This window comes from Mobula hypostoma, chromosome 11, assembly GCF_963921235.1.
Source record: "Mobula hypostoma chromosome 11, sMobHyp1.1, whole genome shotgun sequence".
NCBI classification, from domain to species: domain Eukaryota; kingdom Metazoa; phylum Chordata; class Chondrichthyes; order Myliobatiformes; family Myliobatidae; genus Mobula; species Mobula hypostoma.
Window position 1 is genome coordinate 48,205,167 of NC_086107.1, and position 23,342 is coordinate 48,228,508.

Here is a 23,342-nt window from a genome sequence, read left to right on the forward strand (position 1 = left end):
GCTTCAAGATCACATTGACTAGCACATTCCTGATTTAAGGAGTTTAGGAATATTGGTATGCTTTTTGATCATGGGGATCACGACACTGCAGCCTCATCACAGTGCACTTTGTAACAAAGTTGTCGATAGCTTGGGACAAGAAATCCTGCTCATATTTCTCCTCCCTGGCACAGCAGTACGGAATCAAGTTGATCTACGTAACTTTATAAGGTCTCCTTCTGTTGCTCCACGTAGAACTGTAAAGCTGGTGCCATGTAGGAGACATTCATGTGAGCCTGGACTGTGTCACTAACAGCCGTTGAAGCTGTGTTTGAATTTTTCCAATGCCAACATATCTGCGCACACATTCAGCAAAGAGAGTGAGAACGGAAACACAGTCACCTCTCCTACAAGCAAAGCTTTGTTTTTTATGTATACTTAGATCTAATATTTGTAAGATCTTGAAGGATTTTGACAGAATAGATGTGGAGAGGACATTTCATCTTGTGGAGGATCTTGGAGAGAATATTGACTGGCTGCATCACAGTCTGGCATGGAACCACCAATGCCCTTGAACGGAAAATACCACAAAAAGTAGTGAATGTAGTCCAGTCTATCACAGGTAAAGCCCTCTGCACCATTGAGCACATCTACGTGAAACATTGTTGCAGGAAAGCAACATCCATCATCAGGGACTTTTACCACCCAGGGCATGCCCTCTTCTTGTTCCTGCCATCAGTAAGCAGGTGCAGGAGCCTCAGGACTCACTCCACCATGTTCAGGAAGAATTATCACCCTTCAACCATCAGGCTGTTGAACCAAAGCGGATTAACTTCACTTGCCCCACTGATGTGTTCCCACAACCCATGGACTCACTTTCAAGGACTCTTCATCTCATGTTCTTGATATTTATTGCTGATTTATTTATGATTATTATTTATGTCTTTTGCACACTTTTTGAACACCAAGTAGGTGTGGTCTTTCATTGACTCTATTATGGTTATTGAGTATACCTGCAAGAAAATGAATCTCAGGATTTTATATGGTGATATATATGTACTTTGATAATACATTTACTTCTGTTTTTAAACAGTGATGCCTCATTAAAGTCAATGAGTGCCCATTTAAAACAGAGATGAGGTGATTTTTTTTCTCTCAGCATGTCATAAATCCTTGAAACTTTTAAAGGCAGAGGAAACAGAGTCCTTAAATAATCTTAAGGCAAGAGTAGTTAGATTTCTGAGAGGCAAGGGACTAAGAGGTTACTATGGAACATGGAGTTAAGATTGCATTCAGATTAGCCACCATTTTATTCAGCAGTAGAACATGCTCAAGAATTGACCTATTCAATCAGTTCAAGACCTGAGTACGCAATCCATCCTTATCTTTTTCACAACTGCTTTGAAACATAGTGTTGTAGTCACTATATCTCCAAAATACTATTCACTGACTCTCCAGCCACTTGTCTAGCTATATTCCCTAAACTTCAGTCCAGGAGTGCCCTTCTCTAATCCCCTAAACATCCTGTCTCAAAACCAAAGGCTCTTCAATGATTTCACCCTACCTAAGACTGTCACAGTAAGGACACCTTCAATTATTAGTGGAAAAGTTTAAATGCCCTACTACACCCTATTATTTTACATTTTTTTGTGATTTCCCTATATATCTGTTCAGCCAGCTTCCCCTAACTATTAACAGGCCTAGAAAATACCACTAGCAATATATTTCCCATATATCTGTTTTTAAGCTCCATACATCTGACCTTATTTGAAAAATCTTGAAGATCCTCCCTTATTACTACAGTAATTAATTCATTAATTAATGTTGCAATGCCACCTCCTCTTTTATACCACCTCCTTGTTATGGCTGCGAAATGTATACCTTGGAATTTTGAGTTATCAGTCCTCCCTCCTTTCCACAATGTTTCTGTAATAGTAGTAATATTTTATTACCATAATATTTAACATTCTTGGTTCGTTTAACAGTCATTCTCCTTACATGAAAATAAATTCAGTTTATTTTTGCATTCCTTCCACTGGCCTTATACAGCTCTGCCTAGTGGATTGACTTTGTTTTAACTGTTATATTTCACCCCTTTACTGTACATCACCCTTTTGCCCCATTACTTTGCCAACTTCAAGTTCAGATTGAAGTATCATTCAACCATTCATAAATATAGCCAAGTGAAACAGCATTCCTCCAGCACCAAAGTGCAAAGCATACTACCAGCAACACAGAGCATTTAGCGCAGGCAGTTATGGTAACAGAAAACAGTCACAAAAAGTGTAGCACAACTCCCTGAATAGCACCAACAGGAGGGCCCATCCCCCAAACCAGCACAGACTTCAGCACATCCACAGAGGCCTCTGCTTCCTCCCGCACTGGCTTGGCATCTCCTCTCCCAGGTAGCTGCAACAGGCGCCCCAGCAGCCCAAGAGCCTAGTCCTTCCGTAGTCAAGACAACGCAGCTTCACAACGCCATGCGTCTTGCCAATGAACCAGTGAACTGGACTTGCAATATCCCATATTACCAATGTTCAATGGGGTCTTAGGATCAGGAGAACTTAGTTTAAATCTTCTCCAAAAGCTATAGCAAGCTTCCTTGCAATGATAATAGCCATTCTGGTTTAGGTGCACCTTGTACAGATTCCACCTTCCTCAGCAGCAGCCCGTTACTGAGAAATCTAAAGCTTTCCCTGCCACGTCATTTCTTTGACCACATCTAACCTTTTGTTCAATTTCTGTACTTGCTAGCTTGTAGCACAGTTGCAGAGGGAAAGTTGTTGCAGAAACTGGGAATAGTGACATCCAAAAGTTATGATGGGGACAGATGATGGAATATGGAACAAAAATCAGAATGATGGAAGAAGTCAGAGAGTCTCTGCAAACAAAATGTGTATGTTGATGTTTCAGGTCAAGACCCTGTATCAGGACTGGGAGCCAACAGATATGTGTGTACAGCATTTGTCACCACAGATGCTGCTTGACCCTCTGAATTCTAAGAGCCTTCTATTTTTTCGTTATTGTTATCTCTAAGATCTGGTTTTGCAAACTGGTGATATTTCAAAGATCAGCCTTTGATTTTTATTTTACATGAAGGGGTTGATATATTTGGCTACACAATCTTGTGCTGGAATGAGCTGCCACGGGTGGTGGTGGAGGCAAATAAGAGCCATATAAGAGGCTTTTAAATACACAAATGAATGTGCAGAGAATGAAGGGTTATGGTAGAATGCATTAGTTTAGTTAGTTGTTTAATTACCAGTATAATTAGCTTGGCACAGCATTGTAGCAACCGAGCCTGTTCCTATGGTGCACTGGTAAGTGTTCGAATCCTTTGCTTGGAGTGGATTGATTTATGGTGGACCATACAAGTAAATCTGTTTTAAATTATGCTGGTTTTTAAACATTTTTTAATCAGTGCTGTGACAAATATATACCAATTCTTAGACAAAAATACTTAATTGACACACTTTGTACTGCAATATCCAGTTTTAAAATATTTAACTTCAGAAGATAAAAAGAACGTGCATCCATTTTCTCTTGGTGAGCTGTGAATACAGGGAATCACTCCTATCCGAACTGCACAAGTAGACAACATGCTGTTAAATCTTTTGCAGGTTGTTCCATTTGTCAATCTTTATCTGTTAGAATGAGCTTCTGATCCACTTTTACATGCTTTCTGCCTCATTAAGAGGTGCAGACTGGATTGTGGCAGCATAGGTTGGCTTTAAGTGATGCTCTCCACTGGAAATGCACATGTACAATAAATGTATCCAGCATTTTTTATTCCATTTTTATCTCTGATGTATTGCATTTGCAGTTACTTCCATTTTCAAAGCTGAAAGATGAAATGCAGTAATTCCATGTGTAAGATTCTTCATCATATTTTGTAGTAGAAACTACAACAATATTCTGAAATTCCACATTCCTCAGGCCTCATTGAGAATTCTTTCAACAAATATTAGAAGACGGAGCTCCAATGAGTGTCTATAGTTCCTACAACACACTGAACCTATCCTTTCTGTACACTGTATGATCTGTTCAAATCATTTTGTTAATAATTAAACTTGCCTGATTTACTTCATATTCCTTGTCCTGAAGTATTCTTCCATCCTGTGGAAGTTGAAAGGTCCAGAATTTCTTTTATAAAATGACTGAACAATAAATAACTAAGCAAATGTTAGCATGAGAACATGATCTTGATGTTTCAACAAAACATCAATGGTGTTCCTAGTCCTGTTTTACGAATCAAAGCATTTTTACTTACAGTTTTGCATTAAGTTTCAGCATATAAATTTTGGCAAGTCTGGTTTATCCGCTATATGCTCTAATTACAAAATGCGATTTTGTAACTTAAGACAATTTTAGGGTTGCAGAGTGGCACAGTGGTGTACCTGGTAGAGCAGTTGATTCACAGCTCCAGCAACCACGTTCAGTCCTGACCTCTGAAGTTGTCTATTGCAAGTGTGGATGTTCTCCATTTGTCTGCATGGATTTATGCTGCTTGTTTCAGTTTCCTAAAAATTAGTTGATTGCTGCAAGTTGCCGCTTCTGAGACTGCTGCAATGAATGAAGGCAGAGTTGATGGGATGTGGAGCAGAAAATGGATTAGGGTAGAAATTGCATGAAAGTGTGTACTTGATGCTTAGCATCAACTGCATGGGAAAGAGTCTATTTCTGTATTCTATCTTTCTTTGGTTTTATTATATTTGGAGAGAGAATGAGAGAACTATGGATACAGACAGAGAATCACTAATGCACAAAACGGAGAAAGCACACTGATGTACTGTACATACATGTGGAGAGAGTAGGACAGTTCCAACATACAGTATCGAGAAAGACAGAGACAGACATGCAGATAGAGACAGATAGAGAGAGAGAGCTGTCACCCATTTACAAAACTGCATCAGGGAGATGCTACAAGTCTGTCACCAGCAGGACTACATGACATCTCCAAAGCTTCTGTGCTGTAGCAATCCAGCTTCTCAACAGTACTCACTCAGGTGCAATGCCCTAACTGTCTCTGCAGAATATTTGTTAAATGATTTTTCCTGCCTTTCTTGTTCTGTTTAAATTAAATTATTGTGTCTGTTCATATGTTCACATTTATTTAAATTTGATTATTGACGTTTGCACATGTGACTGTTCTACTAATTGTTGATTGCACATGGCTGTTTACACTATTGTCTTGTAAATTGTTGGTTGCTATTGTGCTGTCTGTTATGATACTGTCCTGTGCTTTATGCTTGGCACTGAACTACAATCATTTCTGGTATATTTCATATACTGGTAATAAAGTGATTCTGAGAAGGCAGGCAAAGGGAGAGGGAAAATCACTGATACAAACAAGTAAAGAAAGAGCTACAGATATGCCTTGGAAAATGAATCAAGTGGGTATTGGCCAAAATGGCACTGGTGAGCCACGACGACATGTTGTGGGCTGCTTAAAAAAAAACTTCTAACTATACTCCTTCTGAATTACCCTCACTGCAATCTGTAGCCTGTAATTTCCCTTTAAGCAACATACTTTTGAACTATCGTAATGAACTTGCAATTTCCTGATCTTCTGAAGGACTTGGTGGATTTAACTCTTAAGCATGCAAGTTCAAGTTCATGTTTAGTTGTCATTCAACCATACATGAATACATCCAAACGAAACAGCGTTCGTCCAGGGCCAAGATGTAAAACCCAGTATCAACAGTCATACACAGCACAAGGTACATATAGCACATGCAACACACATCAAAGTTGCTGGTGAACACAGCAGGCCAGGCAGCATCTGTAGGAAGAGGTGCAGTCGACCTTTCAGGCCGAGACCCTTCGTCAGGACCCACGAAGGGTCTCGGCCTGAAACGTCGACTGCACCTCTTCCTACAGATGCTGCCTGGCCTGCTGCGTTCACCAGCAACTTTGATGTATGTTGCTTGAATTTCCAGCATCTGCAGAATTCCTGTTGTTTACATATAGCACATGTAAGATTGCAAGTAAACACGCGATCATACAAAAAATATATATAGCCCAAGTCCCTGAGTGGCATGTTCTGTAAACTGATGATTCTTGGGTGTCATCAGCAAGAACAAGCAGTTTTCAGCAGTCTGCAGATGAACATTCACACACTTGCACACAATCCAGCTTGCCATTCCATGGATAAAACACTGGAAAAGAAGGGGGAATACACGAGAATAAAAAGGTTGGGTGGGGGGGGGATAGCTGGAAGCAGATACGTGAACCCTGGTGGGTAGGAAAGAACTGGTGAGGAAGGAATCTGATAGGCGAGGAGATGGGACCATAGGAGAAATGGAAGGAGGACGAGATCCAGGAAGAGGTGATAGGCAGTTGAGAAGAGGTAAGAGGCCAGAGTGGGAATAGAAGAAGAGATGAAGGGAAAGGATTTTTTTTACTGGAAGGAGAAATTGATATTCATGCCATCAGGTTGGAGGCTACCCAGACGGAATATAAAGTATTGCTCCTCCATCCTGAGGGTGGCCTCTTCTTGGGACAAGAGGAGGCCATGGACTGACATGTCAAAATGGGAATGGGAATCAGAATTAAAATATTTAGCCAATCTTTCCACTTCCCCCCCACATTTTTATTCTGGTGTCTTCCCCCTTCCTTTCCACTCCTGAGGAGGGGTCTTGGCCCAAAACATTACATGTTATTAATTTCCATAGATGCTGCCTGACCTGCTGAGTTCCTCCAGCATTCAGTGTGTGTTGCTTTGGATTTCCAGCATCTGCAGACTTTCTCATGTTTATGAGGCAACTGAACCAGTTACTTTCCAACTGCTCCATCTTTGGTCAACTCATTCAACCACAATGTCAATAAACATAGTCCCAATTACCCTTTCACCACAACTAACCATCCCATGATTATAATTATTTTTCCATGCAAAAAAAAAGACGGCCAGGGTAAAATAGATAGCCCAAGCTGCTTCTAAGTAAATGAAGATTAAACTGAATAAGAAAAACAAATTAATCAGTTTATACATTTCCTCAATCCATTCTTCCCTATGCGTTTTTTTTCTGTTGCAGTGTCTTTAAAACAAATCTTCCCATGTGGCTGGAAGTTTGATGTCTTTCAGAGGAGGAGATTCTGGATGGCCTTAAGAGGACGATAAGCTGTTTCTAGTCCTAGAATATATCTATTACCATGAATGTCAAAGTTCTAGGTTAAATAGGTCACAGGTAACAGCACATGCACAGAGAGGACAACAGGTTAATGCACATGGATTGCACAACCATTTACCCCATGGCAACGTTTTAGAAAACATAGTTGTGTTTTGGTGAACTCCTTCATGAATTTGCAAGCTTCTTTGCACACCAATAGTTTCAGGCCAGATGGTAGTAGTCCTTGTGTTTGCAACAGGAAATTAGGTGCACCTTATCATAAACACGAGATTTTGCTGATACTGGAAATCCAGAACAACATACACGAAATGCTGGAAATAAATAAACAGTTGACAGTGCAGGCTGTGACCCTTCCTCAGGACTGACAAGGAAGGGGGAAGAAACCAGAATAAAAAGATGGGGGAAGGGTAAGAAGGATTAGCTGGAAGGTGCTTGGTGAAGATGGATTGGTGGGAAAGGTAAAAGATGGGAGAAGATGGAATCTAATAGAAGAGGAGAGTGTACCATGGGAGAAAGGGAAGGGGGGGGAGTTATGAGTAGAAGAGATGAGGTGCCTGTGTGGGAATAGGAGAAGAGGGAAGCGGGAGGGAAAAAATGGCCATCAGGTTGGAGGCTACCTCTCTGGAATATGAAGTGTTGCTACTCCACGCCGAGAGTGTCCTCATTGTGGTAACACAGGATGCCTTGGACCACCATGATAGAATGGGGATATGAATTAAAATGGTTGGAATTGGGGGAAATTCCACTTTTGGTGATGGAGATGAGGTGCTTGACAAAACGATGTCTCAATTTAATTTGGGTCTCAGCAATGTAGAGGAGGTTGCATTGGGAGCACCAGGTACAGTAGATGACCCCAACGGATTAGCAGTTGAAGTATTGCCTCACCTGAAGGACCTGCTTGGGGCCCTGAATGGAGCTAAGCGAGGTGGTAAATGGGCAAGTATAGCAGGGATATGTTCCAGGAGAGAGATTAGTGGTGAGGGACGAATAGTCAAGGGAATTGTGGACGATGTGAACCATGTGGAAAGCAGAGAGTGGGGAGGGGGTAAGGATGTGTTTGGTAGTAGGATCCCAGTGAAGATGGCAGAGGTTGCAGAGAATGATGTGTTGGATTTGGAGGCTCATGGTATGGTAGGTGAGGGCAAGAGAAACTCTATCCCTGTTAAGGAGGCGGGAAGATGGGGTGAGGGTGGATATCCAAGAAATAGAGGAGATCTGGGTGACGGTAGCATCAATAGTGGAGGAAGAAAAGCACTGCTCTTTGAAGAAGAAGGATATCTCTGATGGAAAGCCTTATGCTAGGAACAGATGCAGTGGAGACAAAGGAACTGAGAAAAGGAAATAGCATTTTTCTGCAGTAGGTGCAAGAGGGAATAGCTGCAGAAGGTGTAGCTTGCATGCAAAATCTAACCTATAAATGTTGAGTGGTTCCTGCTGGAATGGTTGAAACTGGAAATTTCTGCCACTAATTAAGTGTGGGTGGCATAAATGCTAAACCTAGAAGGGTGTGCTGCTGCATAACAATATTTGGTGTAGGTTTTGATTTTAAAAATTGGTGCAGAGAACTATGCTATGTATTGAGAAGTGTCTAACACTGCTAGTGAATTCAGTGGAACATGGGTATGACACCACAGAATGTCTTATGATATTTCATCCATGTCCTAGGGTTTGACACTTGACTCTGATGGTCACAATAGTTTTCTCTGACTCCACTTGCAGATGTAAGCTTCCTAGCCTGTTATGGAGACAGGACATCTCTCCTACTTTGCATCACAAAGTTCAAAGTAAATTTATTAACAAAGTACTTTTATGTTACCATGAACAACCCTGAGATTCATTTTCTTGCAGGCATATGCAATAAATCCATAATAAAATAATAACCATAATAGAATCAATGAAGTAAGGCATCCGTTAGTCTTCGGAGACCATGGATCTGTGCCTGGAAAGTCTTCACTTTCCAGGGCGCAGGCCTGGGCAAAGTTGTATGGAAGACCAGCAGTTGCCCATGCTGGAAGTCTCCCCTCTCCACGACACCAATGTCGTCCAAGGGAGAGGCATTAGGACCCATACAACTTGGCACCAGTGTCGTCGCGGAGCAATGTGTGATTAAGTGCCTTGCTCAAGGAGACAATACGTTGTCTCGGCTGGGGCTCGAACTCATAACCTTCAGGTCGCTAGTCGACGAATGCCTTAACCACTTGGCCACATGCCCACAGAATCAATGAAAGACCACACCAATTTGAGTGTTCAACCAGTGCGCAAAAGACAACAAGCCGCAAATACAAAAGAATAAATAATAGTAATAATTAAATAAGCAATAAATATTGGGAATATGAGATGAAGAATAATTGAAAGTGAATCCATAGGTTATGGAAACTTTTTGATGATTGGGCAAGTGAAGATGAATGAAGTTATACCATTTGATTCAAGAGCCTATTAATTGAGAGAGCTATGTACACAGCTTTGTGGTACATTGGTGCTAATGGGGATTGTGGAGGAAATGATCAACATGGTCTCCGTAAGGGAGAATCTTGCCTGACGACCTGTTGGAATTCTTTTTAAGAGATTGCAGGTAGGATAGATAAAGGGGATGCAGTAGATATTGTATGTTTGGACTTTCAGAAGGCCTTTGACAAGGTGCCACACATGAGGCTGCTTACCAAGTTAAGAATCCATGGTATTACAGGAAAGTTACTGGTATGGTTAGAGCATTGACTGATTGATAGGTGACAGCAAGAGGGAATAAAAGGATACTAATCTGGTTGGCTGCCAGTGACTAGTAGTGTTCCGCAGGGGTCAGTGTGAGGACCACATCTTTTTATGCTGTATATCAATGATGGAATAGAGAGCTTTATTGCCAAGTCTGCAGATGGTACAAAGATTGTTGGAGGGGCAGGTAGTGTTGAGGAAACAGGTAGGCTGTAGAAGGACTGAGACAGATAGGGAGAATGGGCAAGAAAGTGGCAAATGAAATATAATGTTGGAAAATGTATGGTCATGCACTTTGTTAGTAGAAATAAATGTGCGGACTATTTTCTAAATGGGGAGAAAATGCAAAAATCTGAGATGCAAAGGGACTTGGGAGTCCTTGTGCAGAACAACCTAAAGGTTAACTTGAAGAGATGGTGAGGAAGACAAGTGCAATGTTAACATTCATTTCAAGAGGTCTGGAATATAAGAGCAGGGATGTAATGCTGACACTTTATAAGGCACTGATGAGGCCTCACCTTGAGTATTGTGAACAGTTTTGGGCTTTTCATCTAAGAAAAGATGTGCTGGCATTAGAGAGGGTCCAGAAGTGGTTTATAACAATGATTTCAGGAATGAACGGGTTATATCATACAAGGAACATTTGATAGCTCTAGATCTGTACTTGCTGGAATTTAGAAGGATGAGGGGAGATCTCATTGAAACCTGTTGAATGTTGAAAGGTCTAGACAGAGTAGATATGGAAAGGATGTTTCTCATGGTGGGGGAGTCTAGGACAAGTGGGCACATCCTCAGGAGAGAGGAGTTTCCATTTAAAACAGAGAAGCAGAGAAATTTCTTCAGCCAGAGGATGGTGAATTTGTGGAATTTGTTACCATAGGCAGCTATAGAGGCCAGATCGTTGGGTGTATTTAAGGTAGAGATTGATAGGTTCTTGATTGGACACAGCTTCAAAGGTTATGGGGAGAAGGCCGGTGAAAAGGGTTGAGGAGGGGAAAAATTGATCAGCCATGACTGAATGGTGGAATAGACACATTGGGCCAAATGGGCTAATTCTGCTTATGGAAATATTGCCAATCTAAACTGGAGTCTGCAAGTGAGGAAATCGAGGATCCAATTGCACAAGGAAGTACTGAGGCCAAGATGTTGAAGCTTCACTATTAGTTTTGAGGGGATAATGGTATTGAATGCCGAGCTGTAGTCAATAAAGTGCTCTGATGTATGCATCTTTGTTATCCAGATGTTACAGGGTTGAGTGAAGAGCCAATGAGATAGCATCTACTGTGAACCTGTTGCGCTGGTAGGCTAATTGGAGTGCATACAAGTCACTTCTTAGGCAGGACTTGATATGTTTCATCACCAGCCTCTCAAAACACTTCATCACTGTGGATGTAAATGCTACTAGACTATAATCACTAAGGCAGGTTACCTCATTCTTAGGCAGCAGTATAAGTGAATTCTGCTTGAAGCAGGTGGGTACCTCAGACTGCCAAAGTGAGAAGTTAAAGATCTCAGTGAACACTCCAGCCAGTTGATCAGCACAGGTCTTTAGTACTAGGCCAACTACCCCATCTGGGTCAGATGCAAAAGATTGCGGATCTCATGGTTTATCCAGGGTTTCTGGCTGGGGAAGACTGAATGATGTGGGCCAAAGTGGTCTACAACTGTTTTAATAAAGCCCATGACAATCAGTGCATTCGTTCACAAGTGCAATACCAAACATCATGGAGCCACTCCTCTGTAAGTTGTTCCATTCTTTAACCTTGACCTGTTTCAATAAGTTTCAGAACACCTACCACACCAAACTTTCCTTTCACCTCTCCCCTATTAAGTGCAGACTGGGTTTTGGTACTGAAAGCTGGCTTTAAGTGATACTGAAATTGAGCTCTCTACTGGTGTAAAAAAACCAATACACAGTTTTGTTCATGCTGACTCCACTCAGGAATCAAATAAACAAGTGACAGTATAAAGTTGATATGCTTCGTGCAGATCAGGTAATAGATATAGGCTAATTTCACACAATTTCGGGGCTATACAACTTAAGCACTTTACTTATAGAGATGGCAAAGTAATAAGTTATAGCTCATTCAAACTAATTCAATTCCTAAAGCAGAGTCTATTGGGCAGAAGCTGCTACAATGTGTACTCAGTGCAAGTGACCTGGGATAAAATCCTGTTCCTTGATGGTCAACATCAGTTCTCCTCAGGCAGATTAAAACTGTGTGCAAAAAAAAATCCTGCAGGAGGAACTCAATGGATCAAGTGAAGCCACTCCAACAATGTGCCTCAACTTCACTCAAGAGGAGTGTCTTCCTGTCGTCTCAGAGGAATACTTTGAACATAGAATACAGTATGATGTTAAGTCAAACTGAATGCTAATTGTTCTGTAACTTCTTCAGTCTACAGTGCCATATCATAATATCATAAACAAAATCTGCTAAGAGCTCATCTTAGCACAAACTTAATTAGAAATATAAGCCAGTACCCTAAAAGAACCATATAATTTTCCTTTAATGAAATGCAAGAAGAAAACATTAACTTCATAGGAAGAAAATTATATTAGGACCAATTCTGAATACATTATGAAATACTGCAATCAGTATTTTAAAATATTTCCATTCTATTTTTGTATTTCATACTTGTATTTTTTGACGGGGTGAGTTGCAGAAATTAAATTAGCTTGGCAAACATAGAAGGGAAAAAGATAGAGTCAATTGGACAATTCAAATTACTGGCTGAGAGAATTATGCTTAATAGCTTTCTACAAATCGCAGCTGTTTTGCCCAAAATTGTGTTTGTTTTTGTAATGAATTATACCACAGTTCAATAATTCCTCTTTAGAAAAGGCAGAGGTGTGTTTCTTTTGAGAAAACAAGGCGAAGCTCGAAGTCCATAATGTCAGAAAGAGTAGAAGTGAAGGTTAACTTAATGGTTCTCATGGTTTAAAAGTTTGTAGCTTATAGAGACAAGTAAGGAGTCATTCATGATCTTGGGGAAGAATAAATAGCTACTTGCTAATTCTTAGATAACTGCAACATAACTTGATGTATCTTTGGTTACATTCCCAACTCTCTGGACTGCTCCCAAACTCATTTTGCACAATAGCAACGACTATATTGGTACTGCTTCCTGCATCTATGCTGAGTTCATTAATTTCATCAACCTTCCACCCTGCCCTCAAAGTTACTTGGTCCATCCTGGACACCTCTCTCCCCTTTCTCCATCTCTTTGTCTCCATCTGTGGAGACAAACTGCCTACTGATTTTTTTTTATAAACGTACTGACTCTCACACTTACCTTAACGATACATTTTCCCACCCTGTCACTTGTAAAAATGCTATTCCTTTTTTCAGTTCCTCTGCCTCTCCTGCATCTGTTCTCACGATGAGGTTTCCATTCCAGAACATCTACGATGTCCTCCTCTTTTAAAAAATCGTGCTCCCTTCATCTACCATTGAAGCTGTTGTCACCTGCATTTCTTCAATTTCCCGGACTTCTGCCTTCACCTCATCTTCCTGATGCCATAACAGGAATAGAGTTTCCTTTGTCTTTATCCACCGCCCCTCAGATTTCCACATCCATCACATCAATCTCCATAACTTCCACCATCTTCACCTCTGCTTTCTCTCTCTGCTTTCCACGAGGATCACTCTACCTAACTCCCATGTCTGCTCATCCATTTCCACTAATCTCCCTCCTGATACTTAACCCTGAAGCAAGACAATTACCATACCTGCCCCTATACCTCCTCCCTCACCACTATTCAGGACCCTAAATGGGTCTTCCAGGTGAGACAACACTTCACCTGTGAGTCTATCAAAGTCACCTACTTTATCTGGTGCTTCCAATGTGGCCTCCCTTATATTGTGAGACACAATGTAGTTTGGGGCCCGCTTCATCAAGCGCTTTTACTCCAACCTCCACAAAAGATGGGTTTTCAAGGTGGCTACCCATTTTAACTCTACTCCCCATGTCCATTCCAACATGTCAGTCCATGGCCTCCTCTACTGCCACAATGAGGTCACTCAGGTTAGAGGAGCAAAACATCATATTCCATATGGATAGCTCCAGCCTGTTAGCATAAACATCAATTTCCCTAGCTTCTGGGAATTTTTTACATTCCACATTCTGGATCCCCTTTTACCTCTTCTCTCTTTCTCATCTTCCCCTTTTCCTTCCCTTTCTCCCATGGTCTGCTCTCCTCTCATATGATTCCTCCCTCTTCAGCCCATTACCTCTTCTAACTATCACCTCCCAGCTTCTCGCTTCATCCCCCCTCCCCCAACAAACCACCTTCTCCTCACCTATCACCTGCTGGCTTTTACTCCTTAACCTCCTCCCACCATCTTAATCTGGCTTCTTCCCCTTGACTTTCCAGAGCTGATGAAAGGACTCAGCCTAAAACATCCACTGTTTATTCCTCTCCATATATGCTGCCCGGCCTGTTGAGTTCTTCCAGTCTTTTGTGTGTGTTGTTCTGGATTTCCAGCATCTGCAGAATCTCGTGTGTTAATGCATCTTTTGTGTTTCTTGAAATCAATTTTTTCTCTGAAGTTAAGTAAGCCCCAACTATTCAGTCCGCTGGTACCTCCCTATTGTGTTGCCATTCTTGTAGTTTTTACTATTCACTCATTGCGCCTACCAAAGTTATTTGATTAGGTTTTCTTCCGTGGGCAATTGATGGAGTTCAAAGGGAAGTTTCGGATATGTTGTTTAAATTGCCCGCCATTGAACTCCACATCCCTTTCCTCATTGTTGTTGTAACTTTTTCCCCATCTCACACATATAACTGGTTGGATAAGGTTGTGGGGAGTGAGGGCACCTGAAGCATGGGGACATGGCTGCATGTAAGTTTCTTCCTGCTTGTTTTACTCCCACCTCCCAGACCCATCATGGAAAAAGTTATTGTACTGCAGAAAGAATCCTAAGATGCACCTGTAGAAAGAGACATGAGGCCCCTATTTCATATCCCACCAATTTGCTTCCAGTACTTAGTCACAAATGTCCATTTTGCAGCTTTAATGATCCCAGCCTAAGTAAACTGAGCCAGGAAACTGGAGGTATCATTGAAACAGAAACTCCACTCTACTATAGTAATAATCACAACTCCAGCAGCATTGAAAGATTATTGTGCCCAATATGGACCACATCTTTGCTCTGGGTGTTCTGGAAAAAAAAACTTTGCTTGTGACAAGTCCAAGACCGAAGTCCTGGGTAGGGTATTTTTCAGTGGGCCTTATCTCCCTCAAGTAGTGTGGAAAATGAAACAGATTCAGATTCATTTATCACGTATTGTAGCTGAACAAAGTCACTGAAGAGACATTGAAGCTGGCGATATAGAAGTTTTTATTCATCACAAGTAGGCATCACTGTATAAAGGTACATCACATTTTATACCCTTAAGATCAAAGGCACCAGCAGGTGATTCAATTAAGTTTGTTTCAGGTTCATAAGCAACAGTATATTCCATGCCATGACAGAAGATTATCAGAGTGATAACCTTGACAGCCAGTCTTTTTGATCAATTTTCAGGAGGGTTCGGAGTGGTCTTTATTCAAATAATGCAAGGACCTTGCCCCGGACTGTCTTTTTGATCGCTGGTCCAAACACTGAAAGGGCCCAGCTTATTTGTGTTCATTCCTCATTCAGCAGGGGTGGATGCCTTCTGATGTTTCTTCTCTCTTTCTCGGTCTGCCTTGTCATCAAAGTTATGGAACTTGATGTTTCTCCCTTAGCTCAGATCCCTTCCCATTTATTTTCCCCAATATCTTTCTGTTCTGATCCATACAACTAATCATCTACTTCCAAGAAATAGCCTTTATTACAAGGTATTGTTACCATTATATTTTCATTATACCTTAAACTTTATTCATAGTTCGCTGACACTCTCTCTCTCGCTCTCTCTCTCTCTCTCTCTGCCTGCCTTCTGCATTTGTGTTTCCATTCTCTTTCATCTGTGGGTCTAATTCCATCAGGTGTGGTCAGTTGTGACGCAGAAGGCTGGTGTTCCTCACTTCGATTCTCTGTAATGATATTGCTGCTGTGTAGACTTGATTCCTTCCTCTGTCTGTGAGGGCGACATGAAGGCGAGTTGCACAGTTTAACCTGAGTCCAGTGTTTCCACTGGTTGACTTGCTGGGTCGGTATACAAACACAAGTGTCATTTGTTCGGAGCACTCGCTGTGGTTCTGTCCTCCTGGGAATGAAACCTGTCTTTTTAGGTAGCTTCTTCACCATGACTTGGACATCTGGCTGTGGGAGTTCTATATTCGTTCCCTCTGGCTCTCTCTGATTAGTAATATGTTGCTGCTGTTACGTTCGATCCCTAAATGTGTTTTCCTGGTTACATCACATCTCCATATGATCTTACTAAATTAGCTCTAGTAGTTTTTTTTTGTACACTTTCAATTTCTGTCATCTCATTTTCTTTTGTTGCTCTCTTTGCCCTGAGCACACTCATTTCCTGCCTGCTCCTTACTCTCCGTTTACTGGTACATCTTTACTTTAATTGCTTGATGTATTTAACTTGAAACAACAAAGGATGCTCGACAGCTGTGGCAGGGCTTAAATACTATCATCGCTTATAAAGTTAAATCAAGCAAAATAGTTGACAACAGACAACACACATAAAAGTTGCTGGTGAACACAGCAGGCCAGGCAGCATCTCGTTGACAACAGGGTTTTGCTTCCAGATGAGCTCAATACGCTCTTAGCTTGTTTTGACCATCAAAACATGGAGGAACCATCACAAACTCCCACAGCCCCGGATGGTCTTGTGATTTCAGTCTCTGTGGCCGACATATGAACAGCCTTCAGGAGGGTGAATCCAGCCCAGTCGGTACCCGGCCAATTACTAAAAACCTGTGCTGACCAACTGGCTGAAGTATTTGCTGAGATCCTTAACCTATTGCTACAGCAGCCTGAGGTACCCACTTGCTTCAAGCAGGCTTCAATTATATCAGTGCCTAAGTGGTAACCTCCCTCAATGACTATCATCCAGTAGCACTTAGATCCACAGCAATGAGTGTTTTGAGAGGCTGGTGATGAAACGTATCAACTCCTGCCTAAAAGGTGACTTGGATCTGTTCCAATTTGCCAACCAGAGCAACAGGTCACAGCCAATGCCATCTCATTGGCTCTTCACACAACCCTGCAACATCTGGACAGCAAAGCCCTGTTGTCATCTATGTCACTTGGTTTAACTCAGGATGATCTTTATTAACTACTGCTCAGGATTCAATACCATCATCTCCTCAAAACTGACCAATAAGCTCAAGACCTCGGGCTCAATTCTTCCTTGTGCAATTGGATCCTCGATTTCCCTGCTTGCACAGCTGCACCACAGGCCTGCTTCACTCACTTTACACTTGTGACTGAGTGGCTAAGCGCAGCTCCAATGTCATGTTCAGTTCATTTGTGGATTAAGAATGTGCAACTGAATTTTGTGGAAGGGCCATCCATATCACTGCATGTTAACCACTTTCCCCAAGTTGGGGCAACATATACATGGATGACTCAGACCCCTGAACCTTCTGATGGGAAGCAGCAAGTTCCAATCATATAAAATAATCAATTTACAATGAAATTTAAGTGATTAGTTCACATTGATGTGGCAGTTTGTATTACTGTTTCTAAGACAGGGAATGTGAAAATAATAATATCCATTATTGTGATTAATATATCATAGTCTTGCATGTGACTTCATGTATGCATTCACTACCTTTCAAAAGAGAGCCTGCTAGGCACTTCAGTGAAATCAGTCAATCTCACTCATTGAATTGACATTTTGTGTTCTTTATATTCCGTCTGGGTAGCCTCCAACCTGATGGCATGAACATCGACTTCTCTGACTTCCGCTAATGCCCCACCTCCCCCTCGTACCCCATCTGTTATTTATTTTTATACACACATTCTTTCTCTCACTCTCTTTTTTCTCCCCCTGTCCCTCTGACTATACCCCTTGCCCATCCTCTGGGTTCTGCTCCTCTTGTCTTTCTCCCCGGACCTCCTGTCCCATGATCCTCTCATATCCCTTTTGCCAATCACCTGTCCAGCTCTTGGCTCCATCCCTCCCCCTCCTGTCTTCTCCTATCATTTTGGATCTCCCCCTCCCCCTCCCACTTTCAAATCTCTTACTAACTCTTCCTTCACTTAGTCCTGACGAAGGGTCTCGGCCTGAAACGTCGACTGTACCTCTTCCTAGAGATGCTGCCTGGCCTGCTGCGTTCACCAGTAACTTTGATGTGTGTTGCTTGAATTTCCAGCATCTGCAGAATTCCTGTTGCTGACATTTTGTGTGTATTGTTTTCAATGAAGTTCAATTTCTTGCTATCCCATGACAATATTTCAAAACAGCTTCATTCATGCAGTATCTCTGATTCATCTGGATTTACAAAAAGACATATTATGTATTTATCATTTATACTGTTACCTCATTGCTTAGTTCATAAAATATCTGAAACACTCATGACTCTAGAATTGCAGACAGCTTAGCAGCTCCTGAAGCAGTTGAATAATTAAATCATGGAGTATCTGAATTTAGACAAATAATACTGTATTATGCCCTTAAGTGTATCATCTAACACACCCTGCTGAAGATTTTAGGCTGGTGGAATGAGTCATTTTAAAAGAATCCAGAGGTCGACACCTAGAAATTGTAAAAGCCATTCAGAAGTAACACCCTGTCAAGTATGGATTGAGGAGCTATAGTGTGACATAATTTGGGAAGGACAACAAAAATTGCAAAATATTTTTTGCATCAGTAATGGTGTGGAACATTGGGAATGGTGTTTACTTTTAACCAAGTTATGGCTTTGTAGACACCAGCAAGCAGTTTCCTTAATAAAAGTTATTCAAAGTCTGCTTCGATGATGAATGGCTGAGATAGTTGAAGAAATTGCCTACAATAACTGAAAGGGTCTGCATAACATAGATGTACATAGATAAGAAATCCTGTGATGGAAGCAGAGTTAACATCATGTTCAGGATTATTGAGCTAAGACAATAGAAAGGTATTGAGGATCTTCTCTTCTGAACCAGTGAATCATCTGGAAAATGATATGATCGTTACATTTTGGGTGGAGGGCTGTGATTCCTTCACCTCCATCCAGACCAACCAATTCTACAAATGTGCTCTTTCCCAAAATGCTGTTCAGTTTATTTTTCCCTTTAAATATTTATCCAGTTTGTTTTAAAAGTTACGATGGAATCTGGTTCTAACACTACTCTCAGGGAGTGAACTCAAAAGCATGTAATTATCTTGAGGTTTTTTTTGCTCTTTTTGATTAACAAAGCAACTGTGTAAGTCAAGTCCAGCATGCGTAGATCTCAGCAGCCTCTGCAGTACCTTGCCCCAGAAAGATGTTCAAGATTTTTCCAATAATAATAAATAATCTTGTTTTTAAGACTATCCTTTGAATTCATCATCACAGTTTCATTAAATTATTGCTAGGCTAATTTGCTTTCTGGACCCAATGCTATCTGATTTTATAAAAAGCCTTGGCTCTACAGAACTGTTTCCCATCCCATTTATAGCCTTTCTCTTCAAAATCCTAATCATGATTCCTATGTCCTTGTAAGCTCTAATAGAGATTTTCAACTTCTCCTTCCTTGATAATATAATTGTTCTGAAATTTGGGCTCATCTTATATATAATTCTATACTTAAATATTTCCAGTTGTTTCCATCCCTGGAAGAGCTTTAATAAAAGCCACAAATGATATCATCTTTTTCTGTGAAATATCTTCTATGCTATTTGCCATTACCTCAGATTCACAGCTTTACAGTTCTGTTTAACGCAGAAATAGGCTTTCCATGCCAAACCTCTATCACATGGACAATATATTCCCTTAGACAAAATGTATGCATTTCTTTTAATGCCTCAGTTATTGGCAGTTGAAACTTTAAATTTCTGCTATTTTGTCATATGTTTACAGTTCATATACCTTCTCTTCTAATCTTCAACCTCTGTAAACTTAATTTCATTCAAGTTCTATAACTTTTGTCCTATCCCATACCAAAGGTTCATAGGTCCAATTTAATGTCAGAGAAATGTATACAATATACACCTTGAAATACTTTTTCTTCTCAGCCATCCACGAAAACAAACGAGTACCCCAAAGAATGAACGACAGTTAAATGTAAGAACCCCAAAGTCCCCCGAGCTCCCCTCCCTCCTGCATGTAAGTGGCAGCAAGCAACAATCCCCCCTCCCCCCACCAGCAAAAAAAAAGCATCCGCACTGCCACTGAGCACTCAAGCGTGAGTAAAGCAATAGCAAAGACACAGACTTGCAGTTACCCCAAAGACTCTGCATTTCACCCAGTATATGACATAACACAAGCTCTCTCTCTCCCTAATAATAAAGAAGGAGGTGGCTCCGTTTTCCCATCAAGCAGGGAGACATAACAAACAGCTCGCTGGTTTATGATATTAAAAGTCTGTTACTTCATTTTTTTTGAGCTCTGTGCCTGAAGATCTCAAAGATCTCTGGTTTCCAGGCACACAGCCGCAGGTATCCCAACCCCCCCGACGGCACATGGGTCTCCTGCCGTGACACTGACCCTCCATCCGCCTGTCCAGAGCCCTGAGATCCTAGGCTTCCGAATCTGAGTCGGACTTTTAGGCCGAGCCCTTGGTGTGCCAAACAACGGCCGGTTGTGAAATCCCGAGAGCGGGTCCCATTCCCGCAAAGAACCAAAGTCAGCATGTAACTCCAGGTCAGGGTCTTCAAAAGAACCCTGAAAGGGAAAAACAAAGATATTAAAGATTGAAATAGAGTTATTTCTGAAGATGCAAGCAAAAGAGTCACCGTTTAGCATCATCATTACTCCACTCTGCCTCTTCTTTACTCCAGGTACTACTCATCCATCTTCCCCGTTTGTATTGACCTACTTTGGATTTGGTTGCTGTGTCTTATGTTCAGATAGGCCTTCCCTATCTTTATAACCTTCTCTACTCTATGCACTTCAATGACTCTTAATTCCTCAGACACTGTTCTCTTGATCATCCAATTACCACCAGTTGAATCTTTTAATTATCTTCAACACAGAAGAGTTAGCAAAAGAAAATGTAATCATCCACATTAAGAAGATAATGGAACAGATAACAAAAGGTTTGGTTAAAATAATGAACTTTAAAAGCCTTCTAAAGGAGAAGGGAGGACAATGGATTCACTGAAGTTTAGAGAGTGAGCTCCAGTACTGAGGGCCAGGAAAACTGAAAATACCACTGCCAGTGGCACTACAATTAACATGGGAATATGCAAGAAATGGAGAACTGCAACAAAATGGGCAAATTGTTACTGAGCTATGGAGAAGTAAGATCATAGAGGGATATAAAAACTAATGTATTGCCGAACTTGGAGCTAATGTAGATCCATCAATATTTTTGAATAAGGAGTAAACTGGACTATGGCTAGCAGCATTTTGGATAAAGTTATTTACGTATATCGGGTATAAAGTTAGAAACTGGCCAGGAGAAAATTGGGATGGTCAGGTCTAGAGACAACAAAGGCACCCTATCATTAGAAAGAGCTGTTAACCTCTAGAGTCACCTCAGGGCTGAAAAACGTTTATTTATACTTTTCATAAATAAAGCAAGATTCATCATAAATCAACAAGATCAACTGAGAAGGTGTTGCTATGATTATTTACACTGTATTTTAACTGTAATATTTTTAGGACTTGTTACCAATGGTGCAGATTGTATTCATGTTACAAATATTATCCAATCTGTACTGCTGGTTACAAATCCACAGGGATTATCCCAACTCAGCTTTTATATGCTGGTGACTTTAAAGCCTCAGATGTTGTCTCTTAGGGTGCAAGTCCTTTTTCCCTACTCCTCCTATTTTCTGCATTGCTAGTTGAATGCATTCCCGTTATATCATTAAACTGCTTGGTTGAGGAGGAGAGAAAAAAGGATCAGCCATGATTGAATGGCAGAGCAGACTCGATAGGCCAGATGGCCTAATTCTGCTGTTATGTCTCATGGTCTCATGGCCTTATACATACATGCAACTTTCTACAAGGAGTAGCTATAATTGGACCTTGCATTAAAATGTATTCCAAGACCTTCTTCCTAACATTTGGATTGCAGCCACGATCCAACTGGCAAAGACTTCAGCAATCCCAGCTGCTGCCACTGCCAAATCCTGAAATCAATACTAACTCCTCATCTTTATCATTACCACCAATTTCCAAACAAGACTGTCATAGGTTCTATAAACCATAGTTAATAAAAGACATTGACTCTGGCATTTTTTTAAATACGTGACAAATCCAAGAGTTCTAAAACAGCCCTACATCCCATCAAGACAGAATAAATATGGTGAAGCTATCAATAGTAAATTCCAAGATAACTGAAATGTCAATAGCCCACCCCTCTGCCTGACCCACTGAGTTTCCCCAACACTTCGAGTGTTACTCCTCATTTCAGCATCTGCATTCTTCTGTGTCTCAATTGCTAAATTCTAATTTGCATTGTTAGCAACTATTTCTGATAGGACAGGCAGCTAAGAGTCTGTAAGCTATGCCTCTGTTTTATGAAACACAACATCACGATTATCAAGATGAGGATCAACAGTAAGATGGAAACCCATTTTAACGGATGACTAGAGGATTTGTTGAAACAATTGATGAAAAATTCCTGTCTGACATATACTTACTCACCTAAAATGTTCCAAGCAGGCAACTCAGCTAATCCTACTTGCCGAGCTTTCCATCAGAACTCTCAACTCTCTGACACATTGGTTTCTCCTAGGTATTTTTCAGTATCTCCGCTTCTTTCACATAAGTGCAATCAGATGCATCCCATCATAGCAATGGTCTCCTTGTTTATCAGCTCACATCATGAGAACTTCCCAGGATGTTTGACCCGTCAGTGTTCTGGTGATGCTATTCTACCTATCCCACTGGCTTATTTGCCCACCAGCCTGGAGTATTTCCTGCTTATCAACTCATCTGGGCTGTTTGCTTCATGACCTGCCAAACAATCTGGTCAAAAATTTCAAGTGTTCATTATGAAATTTCATTATATGATGGCATGCCATGACAAGAGGCTAAAAGTATGAGGAATAAACTCCGAATGATTTTAACACAACCCTGATTTTTATTTCCTTTCTGTGGTGATGCTGCAGTCAAATCAAAAATGCTTTAACACCCAAGTGTAGTGTTAATTGTAAAAAAAAATTGAAAAAAATTGGACTTATGATTTAAGTCAAAATTAATAGTTGCACTGTCTTTGAGATAGCATTAGTGTTAGCAAATTCTTTCTAATAGTGTGGAGGAGGCAGAACTATGTACTACTTTTGTTGAAACAACATCATGAAAATGACCTGATGATGGGTATTAACATAGATCATGTCATGATATTTTGGACATGAAAGCAAAGAAAAACAAGCTATTTATTTAAATAATGGAGCTAGCTTATTATTATTCATAACGGGCACAGGATTGACATATTGCACTTGGATCTGATCTGGTTTTTTTGTTTTAAGATTTCTAGGATTTGCAGAATTTTGTT

General features: G+C 40.8%; 1 protein-coding gene across 1 annotated transcript in view; it reads left to right on the forward strand.

Annotated features, from left to right (window-relative positions):
* Positions 1-23,342, forward strand: part of syt8 (synaptotagmin VIII) — a 95,280-nt gene that overhangs the window by 465 nt on the left and 71,473 nt on the right. The window lies entirely within an intron of this gene.